This window comes from Lampetra planeri, chromosome 33 (assembly GCF_965212315.1).
Source record: "Lampetra planeri chromosome 33, kcLamPlan1.2.h2, whole genome shotgun sequence".
NCBI classification, from domain to species: domain Eukaryota; kingdom Metazoa; phylum Chordata; class Hyperoartia; order Petromyzontiformes; family Petromyzontidae; genus Lampetra; species Lampetra planeri.
The window spans coordinates 3,071,126-3,092,295 of record NC_136139.1 but is presented as its reverse complement, the minus strand read 5'-3'; the positions used below and the strand labels follow the sequence as shown (position 1 = coordinate 3,092,295).

General features: G+C 50.3%; 1 long non-coding RNA gene across 1 annotated transcript in view; it reads right to left on the bottom strand.

Annotated features, from left to right (window-relative positions):
- Positions 1-6,322: 6,322 nt before the first annotated feature.
- LOC144729528 (uncharacterized) overlaps positions 6,323-21,170 on the bottom strand; it is a 74,564-nt gene continuing 59,716 nt past the window's right edge. The window contains exon 3 of the long non-coding RNA XR_013587719.1: positions 6,323-6,696. This is a non-coding gene — a long non-coding RNA (uncharacterized LOC144729528). The remainder of the gene's footprint in view (positions 6,697-21,170) is intronic.

The window sequence follows — 21,170 nt, the reverse complement described above, 5'->3', positions numbered from 1 at the left end:
ATGTTTCCCAAAACCACTCGGTCATTGCACAGCGTCACTTGCCATTGAAACGTTTCTCTAGATTCTGCTGGGTTAATTTTTTAATACGTATCCTTTTCCAGTTAGCATTGCAATCCGATCTCGCACACACCTGAAACAATTGCACAATTCAATAACAATAAATGTTGGTAATGCTTAAAAATAACCGACTATTACTGAGCTAATTCTTTCCCATTGCAGCACTCGTACAAATGTCCATCACACGTGACATTAATTCACGTTTAGCAATTGAATACATTTACTCTGAACCATTTACAGATACCCCACTAAGATATAAATTGGGGTATCTATGAACGGATCACTACGTCTATTTGTTCGTCTGGGTGACACTGGTTAAGTGCACTTCGCTGACAACAAAAAAGTTGCGTTTTAAAAATTCAATCGGCGATCAACTCAAACGATTGTTTCGGGGCGTGCGGTGGGGAGATGTTCATTCAAACATTTGAAGTTGGCGTGTCTCTCTCCCCGTGGTCGCGTGGATTTCTCTCCGGGCCCTCCGGTTTTTCTCTCCACATCTAGAATGAACGTGCGTTGATTCCACACGATGATAAGCCACTTCGTTGACCTAGCATTTCTGATGGCCAGATCGCTTCTGCAAAAATAGCCGTATATAGCTCAATGGGCCTTACCTGGTAAAACGAAACAAAAAAAATTGTTGGCGTACCTAGTAGCCCACCGAGCTTTGAACCCGGTGACGTGAGCTCGATTCCCTCGCCACAGCTTTCACAACATTCAATCGCCGGTTGAGAATAATCACGATAATTCGGTGAGGCATCCAGAAGTGGATCACCCTGTCATATTTACTGTGAGCTCAATGTAGCGTAGACCCGTTGGAAAGCGGCTGTTGTAGCAACGCGACCCCCGGGGTCAAATATGCGGCACTGATACACCTGCAAGCACCGAGCGCGCTCACTGCGGGTAACGACGCATCAAGCCTGCTTTTCGTTTGGACCGCGTATCTACACGCAGGTGTATTCATCACGGTCAGCCCATGGGTAAAACAATCAAGAGCGGGTCACCAGATGACCTGTGGCAGATAGCACGCACGTGGTGTACGCGCACGAGAGACAGGCCCCTTCATTTATCCTCATGGACTCCTGGGCAAAGGGCTGTCAGCGAGCACCTATTAAGGCCAGCACAGCACAACAGATGGCAGTGGGTGAGCTCAGAACCACACCCGGCAACGGACATGCCTCTGCACTGCCAATGCCGTTGCCACCGTGCCAGGAAATCATTCATGTTACTTTTTAGGCTGAGTAAACCTAGGGGAGGCCCAATCCGAGTTCAGATATGCATTCCCACTGGGGGTGTGCCATAACCGTTGAGCAGGAATTAAACCTGCGACGCTGCAATCGTAGCGTATAGTATGCTTTACACAATGCCGTGGAAGACTAATGAGCCGAGATTTAATTCGCCATTAGCATTCATTATAAAATGCGCGCACTTTCAAACGTTCTTGTCAGCGCTCTCCGATGAAAGTTGCAGCTGAGTGAGTACGACAGCAGAATTAAGTGTTGACATTGGAGAGGGTGGCCCAGATGTCTTGTCTTAGGATCCCCAATTAATTGACCCTAAAAAAAAATGTCCTTTCCGTATTAATTTCTGTTGTCAAAAACAAAAAAACAATCTTCAAGTTTAAGACAATTAAATGGGAGTCGCACAAGACATCGGGGACCAGCCTGTATAAGAAATAACAGAAGCCATTGCAACCACAGTTTGAAAAAAATATTCATCCTTGCTCTCGGGGCAAGCATCGATCTATCGCTGTAACCTCGCACAAAATAAACAGAGAACACATTTGTTGCAATGCTCGCGTTTCTCCGACAAAGTGGCAAGGCGAAATTAGTCTTACGGAAAAACGTCATAAATATCCGTAAAGGTTTCAGTGTTAAAATGATGGTCGGTGACAAATCCATGATTTATGAATGAGTCGCACCCCTTTGAGCACGAGCAGGAATCTGCGCGTGTGTGTCCGTGTGCGTCCGTGCGTATCTAACAGCTTGGGCGCGGATCGAGCTGTGTGGGAAGTGGCGACATCGCGGTTAGCGCGCTGCGTTCGGAATCTGGTGACCTGGGTTCGATTCCCACCCACGGGTAGCTTCAGTTGCGAGGGATATCTGAACTAATCCTGGGTCTCCTCGAGGTTGAATTCAGCCTTTAAAGAGTACCTGGTAACGTTGTGTAGACATCTGCGCACCACCATCGTGTGGCCCATGTCAGTCAGGTGGTCATGAACAGCACTTGCCCCAATCGTTTGTTAGGCGACACGAGGGGTCTTTGTCTTTGTAACTGTGGCACATTAGGAATGGACCACTCTTTTAATTATTTCCTTGTGCAGCAAAGTGTGGTTCTGCGAAAGTCCTGATGTATGTGTACAGCAGCATGTGATGACTGAGTTGGGCCTGTAGGTGGCTGGCAGAATTATTGAATAACCGCACCAGTCACGTGGTTAATGGCGACTCGGTTCAAGAATTGCTGTGTGTGACACACGTGCTGTTGCATTTTACAGATTAACCACAATAAATGTGTTTGCCCTCGATTCGGAGCACCAGCCCACGTCCTTCATTTCGAGTGTGCAACATAACCACCAGAGTGGGTCGTGGGATTATGATAGTGCAGGTGTGCGTGTATGGGAGTGTAGATGTGCATTGGGTGTGGGTGTGTGTGTGATGCTGGGCAGTTGTGGGGAGCGGTTAGCGCTACGCTGCGCTACGAACCTGGCGATCCCGAGTTCGATTCCCGCTCACGGCCATCGCCAGTGACGATTATCTGAGCCGGTCCTGGGTCTCCCCAAGGTCGACTCAGCCTCAAATGAGTACCTGGTGTGGCGTTTAAACATCGCCACTAGGGATACAAAGGCGGCCGGGCGTGGTGGTGGCCACCCACCCCCTCGTGTTCCGTGCCAGTCTTCATAGGTGCTCGCTCAGATTTCAATTTCCAGTTTCATTTATTTGGTATAGCCCTGTGAGCCATTCGGCTCTTGAATGGGGTGCAACCGTAACAAACAAAAAAGAAAAACAAGAAAAAGAAAACATCTTAAAGTGACTATGCGCAAACAGAAAAATCCAGGAACAAACAGCAGAATCTTCCAGAAAAAGCACCGTACGCCAACGCTGTGTGCAAAAATCCCAGTGGGATGCAAGTCAAACAACAACCACAAGACAACTTAGATTAAAGTCATCAGTCTAACTCCGTACTACAACAAACAAACATGGCCAAACCAAAAAACTTTTCGAAATCACCAAAATAAAGCCATAAAAGCAATGTAACAGTGAACTTGCCCCAACAGTCTGTTAAAGGGTATACGGCACATCTTTGTCTTTGTGAGTGTGTGTGATGCTGGGTAGCGGTTCCAAATGAGTCATAATCCCACCATCTAGGCGTGTAACAACAACATCGATCATTCTCAAATCGTATGCACAAATTCTGGTCGCGAGCAACTATGGAAAACAGTCGGCGCACATTACTTGCGAGGATGGTGCGGCCATCCTTTTGATCCCTGGGTGCTGTTATTTGGTGCAGTCTTAACGGAGAACTTCGCACTGGGCAGGTCCTGGCCAGGTTCCAATGGGCTACCTGTCCACGGGCATGCGTCACTGCGTGGACCCAAACCCGAGTTGCTGCGGGGATTGGGCCGCAGTGCTTGCTAACCACAGAACCACCCACCACTCCCTCCTCCACCACGCACACACACACACAAAGCCAAAGGTCCCCTGCGTAGCCCTACGGACTGTTCGAGCAAGCACCGTGGGTGAGCACTTATTATGGGCGACACACGGCGCGCGAGGAGGTGGTGGTGTGGCTGGCTCCATTCCTGGCTGCCTTTGTCTCCCCGTGCCCATTTAAGACCGAGGGGAAAGCACAAGGGCTGGTTCAGGCATCGCTCACAACTGTTTGTCGCGGTGCAGAATGAAACTCGTGTTGCTGGGTTCTTAACGCAGTGCGCTAACCTACCGCACCACTACTCCCTTTCACAAGGACAAAGATCTCCCGCGTTGCCTTAACAGACTGTTGGGGCAAGTGCTGTTAAGCGAGCACCTATGAAGGCCGGCACGGTAGACGAGGGGGTGGGGGTGGCCAACACCACGCCCGGCCGCCTTTGTTTCCCCGGTGGCGATGTTTACACACCGCACCGGGTACTCACTTGAGGCTGACCTAGGGGAGGCCCAGGACCAGTTCAGATAATCGTCACTGGTGTTGGCCGTGAGCGGGAATCGAACTCGCAACGCTGTGCCGCCACTCCCTTGGCACGCGCGCGCACACACACGCGCGCACACGCGCGCACACACACGCACGCACACACACACACGGACACACGCACACACACACACGCGCACGCACACGCACACACGCGCGCACGCACACACACGCACGCACACATGCACACGCGCACACACACGCACAGTAGACACACTTTCTGACAGCTTTTCTCCACATCTCCCCTTCTCTCCCTCCCCTTCTCTGCCGCAGCAGCTCACAAACCACATGCTGCTGCGCATGAATCATTAGATAACTGCTTTCTTGCCTGTGCAGGACGCACAGTTGTGTGCGAGCTCCCTGGGCCTGGAGCAAACTAAAACGAACCCCAAAAAAAAGTGTCTCCTGTAAAAAAAAAATCTGTATGAATTCGCCGTTTAACCCCTTAGTGTCTGGCGGCTACAAGGTGTTCCTTCTTGCGGCCACTGTCCGCGTACTTGCACAACATAGACCACTCCCAGTCTCCGGCCGCCAATGTCAAAAGCAGCGGCCGATGATGAACGAGCCAAGCAGCGTGGCGTTGTGGTTTAGAAAACGCTCGACTCCGAATCAGCTGGGAATCCACTCTGGATGTATTTTTTTTCCTTCCTTTTTTTGAAACCAAAATTGGACTATTCGAAAGTTATTGGTCTCATTAGCTGCGTATTTGTATGTCCTGACATGCATGACCTACCCTTGAACCCCCCCGCCCCCCCCCCCCCGAAAAGCCAAATTCTTACAACTTACAAATGACGGGAGTAACTGGAAGGTCCAAGAGGTGAAACAATCTCACTCAGCCCGAGATAGAATTATCCGTGAATGCCATCGTCCCACGCAAGGGGTTTCACAATCTATCTCAGATTAAAGACACCTAAGAAGGTCACCATCAAATTTTTCATGGACTTCTGTAAAATACGAGGAACAATAACAATTGGAAAGCCTCACTTGAGTCAGGTGACTCTTTGACAGCAAGGCCCCCTTGTCTTGGGATGTTTAGCCAGTCCCCTGCATCGAGTGTTTGGAATGTTGGAAGAAACCCGCGAAGCTTCGGAGAAAACCCGTGGATGCGAGGGGAGTAACAAAGTCGAGCTGAACGCAGACAGATTCATCGAACGATTGCTGCACTGACATCGTCTTGCCACCTCGCAGTTCAAGCCTCCTATAACACCTGATATTCCGAGGCAGCCGCCCCCATCAAAGCACTAACCAGGCTCAAACCTGTTTAGCCTAAAAAACAAAAGATCCGATGAGACGTGACACGTCATTCGCGTGCGATTTCGTCCGAGGCAAATTTGAGGACAGCAGCAGCAGCAGGGAATGCATAGAGGCCATCAGAGGTGGGACAAAGTCATTGTTATGCAAGTCCAAGTCGAGTCGCAAGTCATCAAATTCATGACTCGAGTCTGACTCGAGTCCAAGTCACATGACTCGAGTCCACACCTCTGGAGGCCATGCTACAACACCGACACAGATTTTAGCGCTCATGTTTTGACACCCCGAGAAACGCCACGCAAAGCGATGGGGGAAAATGCTCAACGGTCTGGACAGACAGATTACATCCACCGACGTGTGTACGTGGAACTTCTTTCGAAACCAACCGCGCTCATCGAAACCACTGTGGATTACATGCAAACGTGATGTTAAACAATGAGAGGGCAGATCTACGTGAGAGAGAGAGAGCGAGAAATGCAATGTGAACGAGGTAGTAAACAAATCATTTAAATCGCTGCTTCTCCGAATCGTCAGGATTCATCGATCCGAGACGAGAATCATCAAGCGGCTAACGAATGAAGGACTCAAAAGTAAATTTCGATTTAGGGAAATAATAAAATAATAAAAATAAAACATAATAAAATAATAAAAATAAAACATAATAAAATAATAAAAATAAAACATAATAAAATAATAAAAATAAAACATAATAAAATAATACAAATAAAACATTATAAAATAATTCTGACGACGTTTCGACCACAACGCAAGCAGCCGTCCTCAGGTGAAGAACAGGTCTGTCGGGAAGACAGCGTCTGAATGAAAAAAGCTCGTGAGAATTATTTAATTATGTTAAATTTTTATTATTTTACTATTTCCCTTCTACGTGACTTTACCTAAAGAACCAAGAAGATGACTCAACATTACTACGGTAGCGGAGCAGGCCTGCAATGTTGTTGTTTTTCTCATGCCACTGCTGGTGATAGGGTCTCTTTCACGAGAGAGCCCCTCTTGCAGGGTATGTTGGCGTCCTCTTCCATGCCAATAGTTCTAAACTAGAGCCTCTGTGATCGATCGGCAGGCTCGAATCCCAGTCAGGACTGGCTCGGCTCGGCCCGTCATCAGCGACGCGCTGTCAGCCACCAAATGCAACCTTGGCGTCCGCCTCCTCCGCGCCATCGTTAATCTCGAGTCAAGTCGGACAAGCGCCTGTCAAATGAAAAGTAAATAATAACATCGGAAATATTTTCCGTTGCCACGATCACATGAACAACAAAAAAACAACGATGTCTAAATGTGTTCAAACAGTGATTGCCCACAAACATTCCTTCCAGTGGCGCTCCGAGTGCAATCGTTTTTTTTTGTTTTGGAATAAAATGTTGCACACGGCAATTTTTGGCAACGAAAACAAACTTGCGTCGGGGAAAAAGAGAAAAAAAAGCGATTCTCCTCCCCGTACATTCATCGCACCTGAACATCCCGTGCATCAAAACCACCGGCACGCGCTCGCGAACACGCACGCTTGCGACGGTGATGTGGAAAATGTGACACGCAGGCTCCGATAGCGTCGCAGCAACCCGAGACTGGAGGGCATTTTCGACAACCGCGGCAATCTCCGGACGACGGCGGTTGTAACTCGAATTTCTTCTTCTTGGTCCTTTCGGTAAAGTCACGTAGAAGGAAAGTAATAAAATAATAAAACATTATAAAATAATATAATATTGTGTTTTCTTTTTATTATTTTTATTATTATTTTATTATTTCCCTTCTACGTGACTTTACCGAAAGAACCAAGAAGATGAATCCCTGCAGTCACGAAAGCTTTAAATCGAAATCGAATTTCTTCTTCACAGCTGCTTTTTGTGCGTGTGGATCGCTCTCCTTTAACGACATCTCGGTGCTGCCGAAGCGGTAATCGATTGGCACGTTTGATCATAGCGTGGCGACTTTATTTCTTTGGCGGTGTCGGGTGGAGGAAGGCGTACGACACAAACACACACACGTTGGCATTTTAACTCACGCGGCGATCCGACCCCCGAAAATCAAGTCACGAATCGTGGCGTGGAAAGAGAACGGTTGATCGTCTAATGACGATCTAACCGGGTTGGATATCAAAACTCAAAATAATAATTCGCGTCGCCGTGCAGAATTCAAAGAACAAAATGGCTAAGATAGATAATCAGCCAATTCGTCTCTTTGTGAACATGTCTCTTCCCATAATTGTTTCAAGTATTCTTCAGACAACCCCATGGGACCACGGCTTTCTCCTAATGATTCAATACAAGCAAACTCTGTACCGGTTTCGGCACAGCCGGGCTTTGCTTGAATCAACGCTGACGAACTGCCAGATGTTAAAGGCAACAGCACTAGACAGACAGCGGAGTGAATTGGTCCCACTGCGTATTCATCGTAGAGCATGTGCACTCGACTATCTCCGGGGGAGTGGTGGCGCAGCGGTTAGCGCCCCGCACCCTGAACCCGGCCATCCGAGTTTGAACCCCAGCCGTGGCTAACACCGGCGGCGAGCGATGTCCGCGTGGGTCCTCAAAAAAGCCTCGCCTCGTCTCCCACCAACCCGCGCTGACCGGCGTGGTGAAGTTACCGTCACACCACACCCACGGACTGACGCAGCGTGGGGTGTGGGGAGGGCTTCGCATCGAGCAGTCGATTAAGAAAACCTGACAATTGTTGTGACTGCCACGCCAGGGAGTCGAACCGGTGACCTCTGCCACACAAGTCCAGCGCCCCCCCCCAAGCCCCTCCGGGGTCAAGGAGTAAGAGACGTGACAGCAATGACGGCGGCAGCGGCAGTGCTCGTGTTCAGCTCGTGCTCGCCGGTACACCGCGAACCCTTAGAATTAGCTATGTTTTCGTTTTGTTTGTGTGTTTTGTATTCTAACAATAACTTTCTGTCCTCGAGTGCCCCCCCCGGTCCCCCTTCCACCCCCCCCCCCCCAGGGGACCGAATGCATTCCCGCGTCTTTTGGTGCCAGCCATTATTGCCGAACACAGAGAGCGCAGCGAGAGCGCAGGGAGAGATTTGGAGGGAGCAGAAAGAGAGCGGATAGAGAGAGTGAAGAGGGAGAGAGAGAGAGGAGACAGAGAGAGCAAAGAAAGAGAGCAGAGAGAGAAGAGAAAGCAGAGAGAGAGTGGAGAGGGAGAGTCGAGAGAGAGAGTAGAGAGAGAGCGGAGAAAGAGAGTGGAGACAGACAGAGGAGAGAGAGAGCGGAGCTGAGCCAACAAAGCGTTGCAAAGTTTCGAACAAAAGCGTTTTGCGTCAGCGGCGCGCGTGGGGCTGTCTGCGACGACGTCAAAAGGGGCCGTGGGGGCAGTGGGGGGCGGTGGTGGGGGGCGGTGGTGAGGCAGTGGGGGGAGGTGGTGGGTGGGGGGGTAGCTTTGCCCCCTGTGACCTCACGAGCTGTGGGCACAGGTTCACACAGTCCCAGCGAGAGCTTCAAAAGGGGGACCGAAGCTGCCGCGGCATCCGCGTCGTCGGGTTTGGTGATCGAGGGTTTGGTGATCGTGGGTTTGGTGATCGTGGGTTTGGTGATCGTGGGTTTGGTGATCGAGGGTTTGGTGATCGAGGGTTTGGTGATCGTGGGTTTGGTGATCGTGGGTTTGGTGATCGTGGGTTTGGTGATCGAGGGTTTGGTGATCGTGGGTTTGGTGATCGTGGGTTTGGTGATCGAGGGTTTGGTGATCGTGGGTTTGGTGATCGTGGGTTTGGTGATCGAGGGTTTGGTGATCGAGGGTTTGGTGATCGTGGGTTTGGTGATCGTGGGTTTGGTGATCGAGGGTTTGGTGATCGTGGGTTTGGTGATCGAGGGTTTGGTGATCGTGGGTTTGGTGATCGAGGGTTTGGTGATCGTGGGTTTGGTGATCGTGGGTTTGGTGATCGTGGGTTTGGTGATCGAGGGTTTGGTGATCGTGGGTTTGGTGATCGTGGGTTTGGTGATCGAGGGTTTGGTGATCGAGGGTTTGGTGATCGTGGGTTTGGTGATCGTGGGTTTGGTGATCGAGGGTTTGGTGATCGAGGGTTTGGTGATCGTGGGTTTGGTGATCGTGGGTTTGGTGATCGTGGGTTTGGTGATCGTGGGTTTGGTGATCGAGGGTTTGGTGATCGAGGGTTTGGTGATCGTGGGTTTGGTGATCGTGGGTTTGGTGATCGAGGGTTTGGTGATCGAGGGTTTGGTGATCGTGGGTTTGGTGATCGTGGGTTTGGTGATCGTGGGTTTGGTGATCGAGGGTTTGGTGATCGTGGGTTTGGTGATCGAGGGTTTGGTGATCGTGGGTTTGGTGATCGAGGGTTTGGTGATCGTGGGTTTGGTGATCGTGGGTTTGGTGATCGTGGGTTTGGTGATCGAGGGTTTGGTGATCGTGGGTTTGGTGATCGTGGGTTTGGTGATCGTGGGTTTGGTGATCGAGGGTTTGGTGATCGAGGGTTTGGTGATCGTGGGTTTGGTGATCATGGGTTTGGTGATCGAGGGTTTGGTGATCGAGGGTTTGGTGATCGTGGGTTTGGTGATCGTGGGTTTGGTGATCGTGGGTTTGGTGATCGAGGGTTTGGTGATCGAGGGTTTGGTGATCGTGGGTTTGGTGTCCGTGGGTTTGGTGATCGAGGGTTTGGTGATCGAGGGTTTGGTGATCGAGGGTTTGGTGATCGAGGGTTTGGTGATCGAGGGTTTGGTGATCGTGGGTTTGGTGATCGTGGGTTTGGTGATCGTGGGTTTGGTGATCGAGGGTTTGGTGATCGAGGGTTTGGTGATCGAGGGTTTGGTGATCGAGGGTTTGGTGATCGAGGGTTTGGTGATCGTGGGTTTGGTGATCGTGGGTTTGGTGATCGAGGGTTTGGTGATCGAGGGTTTGGTGATCGTGGGTTTGGTGATCGTGGGTTTGGTGATCGTGGGTTTGGTGATCGAGGGTTTGGTGATCGAGGGTTTGGTGATCGTGGGTTTGGTGATCGTGGGTTTGGTGATCGTGGGTTTGGTGATCGTGGGTTTGGTGATCGAGGGTTTGGTGATCGTGGGTTTGGTGATCGAGGGTTTGGTGATCGAGGGTTTGGTGATCGAGGGTTTGGTGATCGAGGGTTTGGTGATCGAGGGTTTGGTGATCGAGGGTTTGGTGATCGTGGGTTTGGTGATCGTGGGTTTGGTGATCGTGGGTTTGGTGATCGAGGGTTTGGTGATTGTGGGTTTGGTGATCGTGGGTTTGGTGATCGAGGGTTTGGTGATCGAGGGTTTGGTGATCGAGGGTTTTGGTGATCATGGGTTTGGTGATCGAGGGTTTGGTGATCGTGGGTTTGGTGATCGAGGGTTTGGTGATCGTGGGTTTGGTGATCGTGGGTTTGGTGATCGAGGGTTTGGTGATCGTGGGTTTGGTGATCGTGGGTTTGGTGATCGTGGGGTTGGTGATCGAGGGTTTGGTGATCGTGGGTTTGGTGATCGTGGGTTTGGTGATCGAGGGTTTGGTGATCGTGGGTTTGGTGATCGTGGGTTTGGTGATCGTGGGTTTGGTGATCGAGGGTTTGGTGATCGTGGGTTTGGTGATCGAGGGTTTGGTGATCGAGGGTTTGGTGATCGAGGGTTTGGTGATCGTGGGTTTGGTGATCGTGGGATTGGTGATCGAGGGTTTGGTGATCGAGGGTTTGGTGATCGAGGGTTTGGTGATCGAGGGTTTGGTGATCGTGGGTTTGGTGATCGAGGGTTTGGTGATCGTGGGTTTGGTGATCGTGGGTTTGGTGATCGTGGGTTTGGTGATTGTGGGTTTGGTGATCGAGGGTTTGGTGATCGAGGGTTTGGTGATCGTGGGTTTGGTGATCGAGGGTTTGGTGATCGTGGGTTTGGTGATCGTGGGTTTGGTGATCGAGGGTTTGGTGATCGAGGGTTTGGTGATCGTGGGTTTGGTGATCGTGGGTTTGGTGATCGTGGGTTTGGTGATCGTGGGTTTGGTGATCGTGGGTTTGGTGATCGTGGGTTTGGTGATCGAGGGTTTGGTGATCGAGGGTTTGGTGATCGTGGGTTTGGTGATCGTGGGTTTGGTGATCGAGGGTTTGGTGATCGTGGGTTTGGTGATTGTGGGTTTGGTGATCGAGGGTTTGGTGATCGAGGGTTTGGTGATCGTGGGTTTGGTGATCGTGGGTTTTGGTGATCGTGGGTTTGGTGATCGAGGGTTTGGTGATCGAGGGTTTGGTGATCGTGGGTTTTGGTGATCGTGGGTTTGGTGATCGAGGGTTTGGTGATCGAGGGTTTGGTGATCGTGGGTTTTGGTGATCGTGGGTTTGGTGATCGAGGGTTTGGTGATCGTGGGTTTGGTGATCGTGGGTTTGGTGATCGTGGGTTTGGTGATCGTGGGTTTGGTGATCGAGGGTTTGGTGATCGAGGGTTTGGTGATCGTGGGTTTTAGTGATCGTGGGTTTGGTGATCGTGGGTTTGGTGATCGTGGGTTTCGTGATCGTGGGTTTGGTGATCGAGGGATTGGTGATCGTGGGTTTTGGTGATCGAGGGTTTTGGTGATCGTGGGTTTGGTGATCGTCGGTTTGGTGATCGAGGGTTTGGTGATCGTGGGTTTGGTGATCATGGGTTTGGTGATCGTGGGTTTGGTGATCGTCGGTTTGGTGATCGTGGGTTTGGTGATCGTGGGTTTGGTGATCGAGGGTTTGGTGATCGAGGGTTTGGTGATCGTGGGTTTGGTGATCGTGGGTTTGGTGATCGTGGGTTTGGTGATCGAGGGTTTGGTGATCGTGGGTTTGGTGATCGAGGGTTTGGTGATCGTGGGTTTGGTGATCGAGGGTTTGGTGATCGTGGGTTTGGTGATCGTGGGTTTGGTGATCGTGGGTTTGGTGATCGAGGGTTTGGTGATCGTTGGTTTGGTGATCGTGGGTTTGGTGATCGAGGGTTTGGTGATCGTGGGTTTGGTGATCGTGGGTTTGGTGATCGAGGGTTTGGTGATCGAGGGTTTGGTGATCGTGGGTTTGGTGATCGTGGGTTTGGTGATCGTGGGTTTGGTGATCGAGGGTTTGGTGATCGAGGGTTTGGTGATCGTCGGTTTGGTGATCGTGGGTTTGGTGATTGTGGGTTTGGTGATCGTGGGTTTGGTGATCGTGGGTTTGGTGATCGAGGGTTTGGTGATCGAGGGTTTGGTGATCGTGGGTTTGGTGATCGAGGGTTTGGTGATCGTGGGTTTGGTGATCGTGGGTTTGGTGATCGTGGGTTTGGTGATTGTGGGTTTGGTGATCGAGGGTTTGGTGATCGAGGGTTTGGTGATCGTGGGTTTGGTGATCGAGGGTTTGGTGATCGTGGGTTTGGTGATCGTGGGTTTGGTGATCGAGGGTTTGGTGATCGAGGGTTTGGTGATCGTGGGTTTGGTGATCGTGGGTTTGGTGATCGTGGGTTTGGTGATCGTGGGTTTGGTGATCGTGGGTTTGGTGATCGTGGGTTTGGTGATCGAGGGTTTGGTGATCGAGGGTTTGGTGATCGTGGGTTTGGTGATCGTGGGTTTGGTGATCGAGGGTTTGGTGATCGTGGGTTTGGTGATTGTGGGTTTGGTGATCGAGGGTTTGGTGATCGAGGGTTTGGTGATCGTGGGTTTGGTGATCGTGGGTTTTGGTGATCGTGGGTTTGGTGATCGAGGGTTTGGTGATCGAGGGTTTGGTGATCGTGGGTTTTGGTGATCGTGGGTTTGGTGATCGAGGGTTTGGTGATCGAGGGTTTGGTGATCGTGGGTTTTGGTGATCGTGGGTTTGGTGATCGAGGGTTTGGTGATCGTGGGTTTGGTGATCGTGGGTTTGGTGATCGTGGGTTTGGTGATCGTGGGTTTGGTGATCGAGGGTTTGGTGATCGAGGGTTTGGTGATCGTGGGTTTTAGTGATCGTGGGTTTGGTGATCGTGGGTTTGGTGATCGTGGGTTTCGTGATCGTGGGTTTGGTGATCGAGGGATTGGTGATCGTGGGTTTTGGTGATCGAGGGTTTTGGTGATCGTGGGTTTGGTGATCGTCGGTTTGGTGATCGAGGGTTTGGTGATCGTGGGTTTGGTGATCATGGGTTTGGTGATCGTGGGTTTGGTGATCGTCGGTTTGGTGATCGTGGGTTTGGTGATCGTGGGTTTGGTGATCGAGGGTTTGGTGATCGAGGGTTTGGTGATCGTGGGTTTGGTGATCGTGGGTTTGGTGATCGTGGGTTTGGTGATCGAGGGTTTGGTGATCGTGGGTTTGGTGATCGAGGGTTTGGTGATCGTGGGTTTGGTGATCGAGGGTTTGGTGATCGTGGGTTTGGTGATCGTGGGTTTGGTGATCGTGGGTTTGGTGATCGAGGGTTTGGTGATCGTTGGTTTGGTGATCGTGGGTTTGGTGATCGAGGGTTTGGTGATCGTGGGTTTGGTGATCGTGGGTTTGGTGATCGAGGGTTTGGTGATCGAGGGTTTGGTGATCGTGGGTTTGGTGATCGTGGGTTTGGTGATCATGGGTTTGGTGATCGAGGGTTTGGTGATCGAGGGTTTGTTGATCGTCGGTTTGGTGATCGTGGGTTTGGTGATTGTGGGTTTGGTGATCGTGGGTTTGGTGATCGTGGGTTTGGTGATCGAGGGTTTGGTGATTGTGGATTTGGTGATCGTGGGTTTGGTGATCGAGGGTTTGGTGATCGTGGGTTTGGTGATCGTGGGTTTGGTGATCGTGGGTTTGGTGATCGAGGGTTTGGTGATCGTGGGTTTGGTGATCGTGGGTTTGGTGATCGAGGGTTTGGTGATCGAGGGTTTGGTGATCGTGGGTTTAGTGATCGAGGGTTTGGTGATCGAGGGTTTGGTGATCGTGGGTTTGGTGATCGTGGGTTTGGTGATCGAGGGTTTGGTGATCGTGGGTTTGGTGATCATGGGTTTGGTGATCAAGGGTTTGGTGATCGTGGGTTTGGTGATCATGGGTTTGGGGTCTACAGGGAGATACAAACCGCGCCGTTGGTCCCGGCGGTTTGCACCTCGCGACGTCCGACGTTTCGCCCCGCATGCTGCTGGGAGCCTTCTTCGGGTCCTTCAGATTCCTGAAGAAGCTCCCGACACGTGGAAGCGAGAAATCGGGGGGCACGACTACGACCTGGACACCCACCGGAGAGGCGCTGCTGCTAAACAGCGCGACCGCGACTCGCACATTGTGGCAGATCCCAACATCTTTCACAAGTCACCACAATTCATACCAATTATTAGGAAGTGTTATTTGACACATTCGTCAAATAACACTGCCTTAAAATGGAAAAATTTAGAAAAAATACATTTAAGAGATGAATATACTTCATTTAATAGCCATAGGTATTTCATACGATAGACCATCGGACCACACCTTAAATTAACCTTGTGATGCTAAAAACACAATTATCAGTTTGCCTTAAATCTAGCTGGGTGGTAGTGTGACAGAAGAATTCCTGCCTCACAGTCGACAGGGTGAAAGTTCAAATGCTGGCAGGGGGTTTGACTGAGCCCATCAATCCCGACGGGTTTAACAAGCAGCTAGCGGTGCCCATCTCCGTCGGTGGCCCTGGACCAGTGATGGAGACAAGTACGCGTGTGTGTGTGTATGTTTAACTTCTTCAGCAGTAGCGTAGCGGTTAGCGCCCTGCGCTACGAACCCGACGACCCGAGTTCGATTCCTGCTCACGGCCAATGCCAGCGACGATTATCTGGTGCTGTGCGTAAAAAACCGCCACTATGGAGACAAAGGCGGCCGGGCGTGGTTGCTGGCCACCCACCTCCCTCGTGTGCCGTTCCGGCCTTCATAGGCGCTCGCTAACAGCACTTGCCCAACAGTCTGTTCAGGCTACACAGGGGATCTTTTTGTCGTGAACTTCTTGTGCACCGTACGTAGCCAACCGTGCTAATCGTAGATGTGGGGGAAGGACAAAAAACGAAACGCACAAATAATTTCTCAAACAAATGAGTATTCAATCAAATATTTTAAATGGCATAGCTCCAGCGGCTTCCGAATATCGGAAGGAAGAGCATTCCAGACGGCCGCAGGAAGCGAATCTAAAAGTGCGCGATGCGGTGACCCCACCGTCTTTGATCGATGGCCAGCCGAAACGGTTCGTCGGTTCGCGTACTCACAGCTGCTGCAACTGTCAACTTCTCACAAAGCGGTGCTCATTTGACCGATCCCTAAGGCATGCCCGATGACCACATCACCTGACATTTGCCTGATCTCATCAGATCACATGAGCTAAGCCAGGGGTTGAGCCTGGTTAGTATTCATGCGAGCAACTACCCCATGCACAGACCGGATTGTTGTCATAAGGCAGAAAGGGCTTACATGATACAGAAAAATAAACTGTCGGACTGTACTATGGCTCCCACGTCTATGCTCCCTAGCTTCATTGACCCTGGCCCGACCAGTCAAATAACCCCCATGGCCTGCACCGAACGTGGCGTCGGCCCTCATTCAGCAGTGGATTGACACGCGTACTGTACAAAGAGCACACAGGCAGAGTCGCATCGTAGCTGCCTCCCTCGAACCCAGAGGACATCTCGTCCCGTGCAGTGTGCAGAAGCGATTCGATGAGGCGGTGTTCATTGCATCAGAGAGAGAGATTGTCATTTAACAAAAAGAAAGGGACGATACATTAGAGCTGAGTAGCGGGGATGTCGGAGCCATTTGCCAGCCGCGTTGAAAATATTATTTTATATACCTCAACAATTGGAAACGTTGTTTTAATTTCGGGGGCCAAGTGTATACCACGTGGGGGTGTGAACTGACAAATGTTGGCTCGTGAGCTACTGTGCGTCGTGCATATTTGCGGGTTTGAGCTCGCCACTGAAACGGAACGTTGGAATAAAAAAAGGCATTTCTACACAACTGCAAGTGCTTTAAAAAAGAAAATCCAAAACGAAAAAAAAACCGTTGACACCCTTAACATTTGGGAAGTGGACGACATTGCTGCGTTGCTGCATCGCACAAACAACGGTCAACAATAAGAGGGTTTCGTTGGGAGGGGATGGGTTAGATCGCGTAAATATGAATGTGTCGTTACACCCGCCACCACCCGACACGAACAATTAAGAAAAGGTTTGTCACGTGAACAAAACGTGCAAATTCGTTACTCGTTCAGCACACCAGTGTTGAGAATGGGATCTAAAAAGAGTATCATTATGATTATATGCGGAACAATTGCCTTGAGTCTGAAGTGTAATTTCAAAGAGGGTCCTGCCCCCCCCTGCTTTGGCACGCTTGGTTAAATTTCCTTTAGGGGCATAGCGACACAAAAGCTGGGAAGCCGCAGTGCCCGGAAAGAACAACAACAACAACAAGAACCCCCAACCCAATGAGGAGGCGGACGCTCAAACTCTGCTGCGAGACATACTTGCTGTACTGCCTTTTGCGAACACCCTTCTTGCATTGCCGATAGGTCGGCGTCTCGCCCTGGCAGAGTGTGGGTGGTGAGAGCACCGATGCAAGGACTGAGATGGGCTCGCCCCATACAAATGTACACTCTCTTCATAGCCTGGCACCTGCCCCCCCCCTTCCTCCACCCGATATTGGTAGCGAGAAAGATCCCCCGTGTGGCTTGTAACAGACCGTCAGTGCAAACGCTGTTAGCGGGCACCGATGAAGGCCGGAACAACACGCGAGTGGGTGGTTGGCCAGCACCACGTCCGGCCGCCTTTGTCTCCCCGGTGGTCGACGTTTTACACACCGCACCAGCTACTCATTTGAGGCCGAGTCGACCGAGGGGAGGCCCAGGACCGGTTCAAATAATCGTCACCGGTATTGGCCGTGAGCGGGCATCGAACTCGGTTCGAAGCGCAGCATGCTAACCGCTGCGCCACCGCTCCCCGCCACTGGTATCTCAAGAAGTGCACGGTCACCACGGTGATCGTGAACACAGCCAACACGGGGCACAATTGGGTTGTTGTGAATGCTCCAGATGAAGCGGTGCGACCAAGTCACAATGACCTGGCGCTGGGATCATTTTGGGGTGTAAGTGGGTTTACTGTATTGAAAGTTAAGTTAATAAGTAGGTGAGCAGGTGAATTTAATATCCTGTTGTCAAAATGTTTTGACCAGCCCTCCCTATACACGTGTATAAATGAGAAGGGAAAAAAAACGATTTCCCCCAACGCCTGAATAGGCCGCCAATACACAAACCTCAACCTTGCTACCCCCTCCAAAATCACCACCCCTACTCCCCCTCCCACCAACCACCTACCCACACCTTATCCCCCCCCCGCTCCCACCTCTACCACTGCTACAGCATTTATCCCATTCTCAAAACATTTTGACCAGTCTGGCATGCGATAGGCCGACAGAAGGAAACAAACCGATATTGGCAACAAGGCCATTTGTCACCTCTGACAACTGGTGTCTCTGGAGGATTCCACACACCAACTACCACCCACCCCCCACCCCCCACCCTCCACTCCATCAATAGAAGTGACCCCTGTGGGAGTTGAGTGCGCTAGGCTTGCGCTGGTCATTACGCGCTCGTGTTTACTCTCCGCTTCCTTGCAAGGGCCCGGGTTGTCTCCGACTTGTCCTTTGAAAGGGCTGAGTTGTTGGTTTTTCCACTCAGCTACACCCCACACCCCCCACCAACACTGGTCAGCTCCTCCTTTGCCGCCTCTGGAGAAGGGCCATTGCCCGAAACGTCACCTGTTATTTCCTCTTTTTGGGGCAGCGTCAATGACCACGAGCGTGTTTGTGGTTTATGACTTGTGCACGACCGCCGATGCGGTATATCACGCAAAAAATATTGTTCATTATAAAATGCACAGACCATCCCCCACCCCCCCCCATGTCTACGACCCCTTAAGAGACCCTTAGGGACATCGCTGTTTGCGAGCAGCTATTAAGGGCAGCTGCTACGCATGATTATGTGGGTAGGGGGTGAAGTGCTGCCAATGAAGCCAGCACCAATCCCAGCCGTCTTTGTCTCCCCATTGCTGACACTCACCCTCCCCCCCCCCCCGCATCAGGCACTCACTTAAGGCGGAATCGACATAGGAGAGGCCCGGGAAAGTTCTGATCTCAGTGTCCACTGATATCCACCGTGGCTTGGGAATCATTATCCATTTAAAGCTTTCGTGACTGCAGGGATTCATCTTCTTGGTTCTTTCGGTAAAGTCACGTAGAAGGGAGGTAATAAAATAATAAAAATAAAACATAATAAAATAATCATTATCCAGTTGCTGGGTTTTCAGCGCAGTGCGTGTGCGTGTGTGAACCACTTGCACCATTTCTCGACACAGACAAAGGCTACTACCCCCTGTAAAGCCGTTCACAGCGTGGGAGCAAGCGCCGTTAACCGAGGCCAAGCATCCGAACTGAAGTTGCTGGGTTTGTCGACGAGTGTGTACCACAGTTCCCTAAAAACTACTGCCACGACTACCAACCTCCCCCACCAAGCCTCCTCAATTCCCTACACAACATCCTACCCCACCCCTAGGCCACCCTTTCTCAGGAAATTGACCGTGCAAACACAACGTTGTGTTGCAGCTCTTTATTTGTTCAGAGTGTCTTGATGTCCGTTAACTCAAACCTATTTATCCCACAAAGCAATTATCCCATTCACATCCCAGCCAACCACAGCCCCTCGTCTCTAAGTAAACCCCACGTTTTAGTCACTGCTGGATGAAATTATCCGTAATTGGACCGACAGCTGTAAGACTGCAAATCGTGTATCTACAACAACAACAAAGAGTTGCGCTATCTTAAATTACAAATATAAATGTTTGTGCATCAACTGCTGTATTAATACAATCGCATATTTATCGTTCAATACTGCTGTGTGTTTAAAAAAAATGCAAATCTAGAAAATAAATCTCTAAAACATAGGCTACGATGAATAAGTAACCAATAAGCCACGTATCTCACGTTGCCAAAGAGCGTTACGTTTGATGATCTAATAGAGTGTTTTAGCCCTTGTGTCAATCCGCTGCTGGACAACGAACTCCATGACCGTGTTGGTCATGGAGGGCGTTTGACCACACTGCCGATGGTGAAGTGGATGGGGGGGGGGAGGACCAGGTTCAAACATCGCTCGCCACGGATGTTAGCCACGGCTGGGAATCAACTTCAGGTTTCCAGATTCTCAGCCCAGTATGACGACCACACTTCAACGCGAAGGGCAAGACGAACACGGCCAAACGATGACGGCCCCAAGAAGCCGCGGCAGCGCTTGGGCTGTTCACAATTATTAAGGTCTTTAAAGATTGAATTGTAACATTCAGCTTTCATCCTGGTTATAAATCCTTTAATAAAAAGGGGATTTTTGCTCAAGCATTCCAATAATTATTGAGTCGACCACCAATTGCGATTTGAACTTGCAACCACCTTCCGATTGCAAGTAAACCGTTCCTTGCTACGCTGCAAAACGCATCCGATAAAATGTGTTCCCACTTGATGGTAAGCTAACAGTGATTGGCTGTCACGGTGGCGAGATGTTAATTACCTCTCCTTGTATACAAGAAGTCGTGTGTTTGATCCCGCCCCTGACGCCTGTATATTTGGAGTTTGCATGTTCTCCCCGTGGTCGTTTGGATTTTCGCCTTTTTCGTGTGGTCCTCCGGTTTTTCCCTCCACATTTAAAATCATCGTGTGGACATGATAAGCCACTTCGTCGAGCTATCATCTGTGGCCAGGCTGCTTCTGAAAAACAGCTATGTAGCTCAGTGGGCCTTACCTGGTAAAATAGTGTTAGTATAGTTTTTAGATTGCCCCCTATGGATACACTCCTCCCTGTCAAACGTAATTGCTGTAATATCCGTAAGCATGGCATTTACTTTGGGTGGAGTGACAGCTCAGTGGTTAATGAATCGCGCTATGAACTCGGCGACCCGAGTTAGATTGCTGGCCAAAGGCTAATTAATATCGGTGGCGAATGAAATCCAAACCAGTCTTGTCACTCACCCCCCCCCATCACACACTGACCAGCATCGGTGAAGTATGACCAAAACAACCCTCACGACGGACATGCCGTGGGGGAAGCTGTCATCCAGCAGTGGAGTGATGAAGGGGTTGTGAAATATTATGGTAGGCATTTATTTAAAAACTGAAACTGTTTCCCAGCTCATGCAAAGGGGGGTGGGGGGGTTGGAGACAAATCATTTCACCATTGGTACCTCATTTGCCAGTAAAAAAATATGATAATAAAAAACTATTATCATATTTTTATTTACAGGCAAATGAGGTACCAATGGTGTAAATGCTTACGCCGAGCTCTTATACTCTGATGGTGCATTGTCTTTGAGTTGTGCGCCTTTTGGCGTCATCTGGTCCAACACCATGTGAGAATAGGCTCTAAGGAAAGCTGTCTCGGGTGTGGACCAATCAACTTCAAGGACAATGCACATACATTATCAGAGTTGTGTTTTTTGTTTGCATTATGACTGCAAGTATTGTGGTCTATGCAAACATGACTCCTCGTAAAAAAAGGTGTCAGTTTTGTTGCCAGATAGAAGGGTAAAAAAAACAATTATCACAAATCATTTCCTTTGCCGGGTCATGATCCAGCGGTGAAACGTCCACATTCCAAAAGGTGGCGGCGGCAGTGGTGGTCAGCCTCTCCGTTCGCAAACCGCAGCCGACTTGCCACGAAGTGGCGTTCATTCTATTAACCCCCACAGGCATCCTGCTCCGAGTGAATCCGACGAACCTGGGATTTGTCCCAGGTCAGTCTTACAAATGATACTGTCCTGGTCCCTTTGGGGTTCTC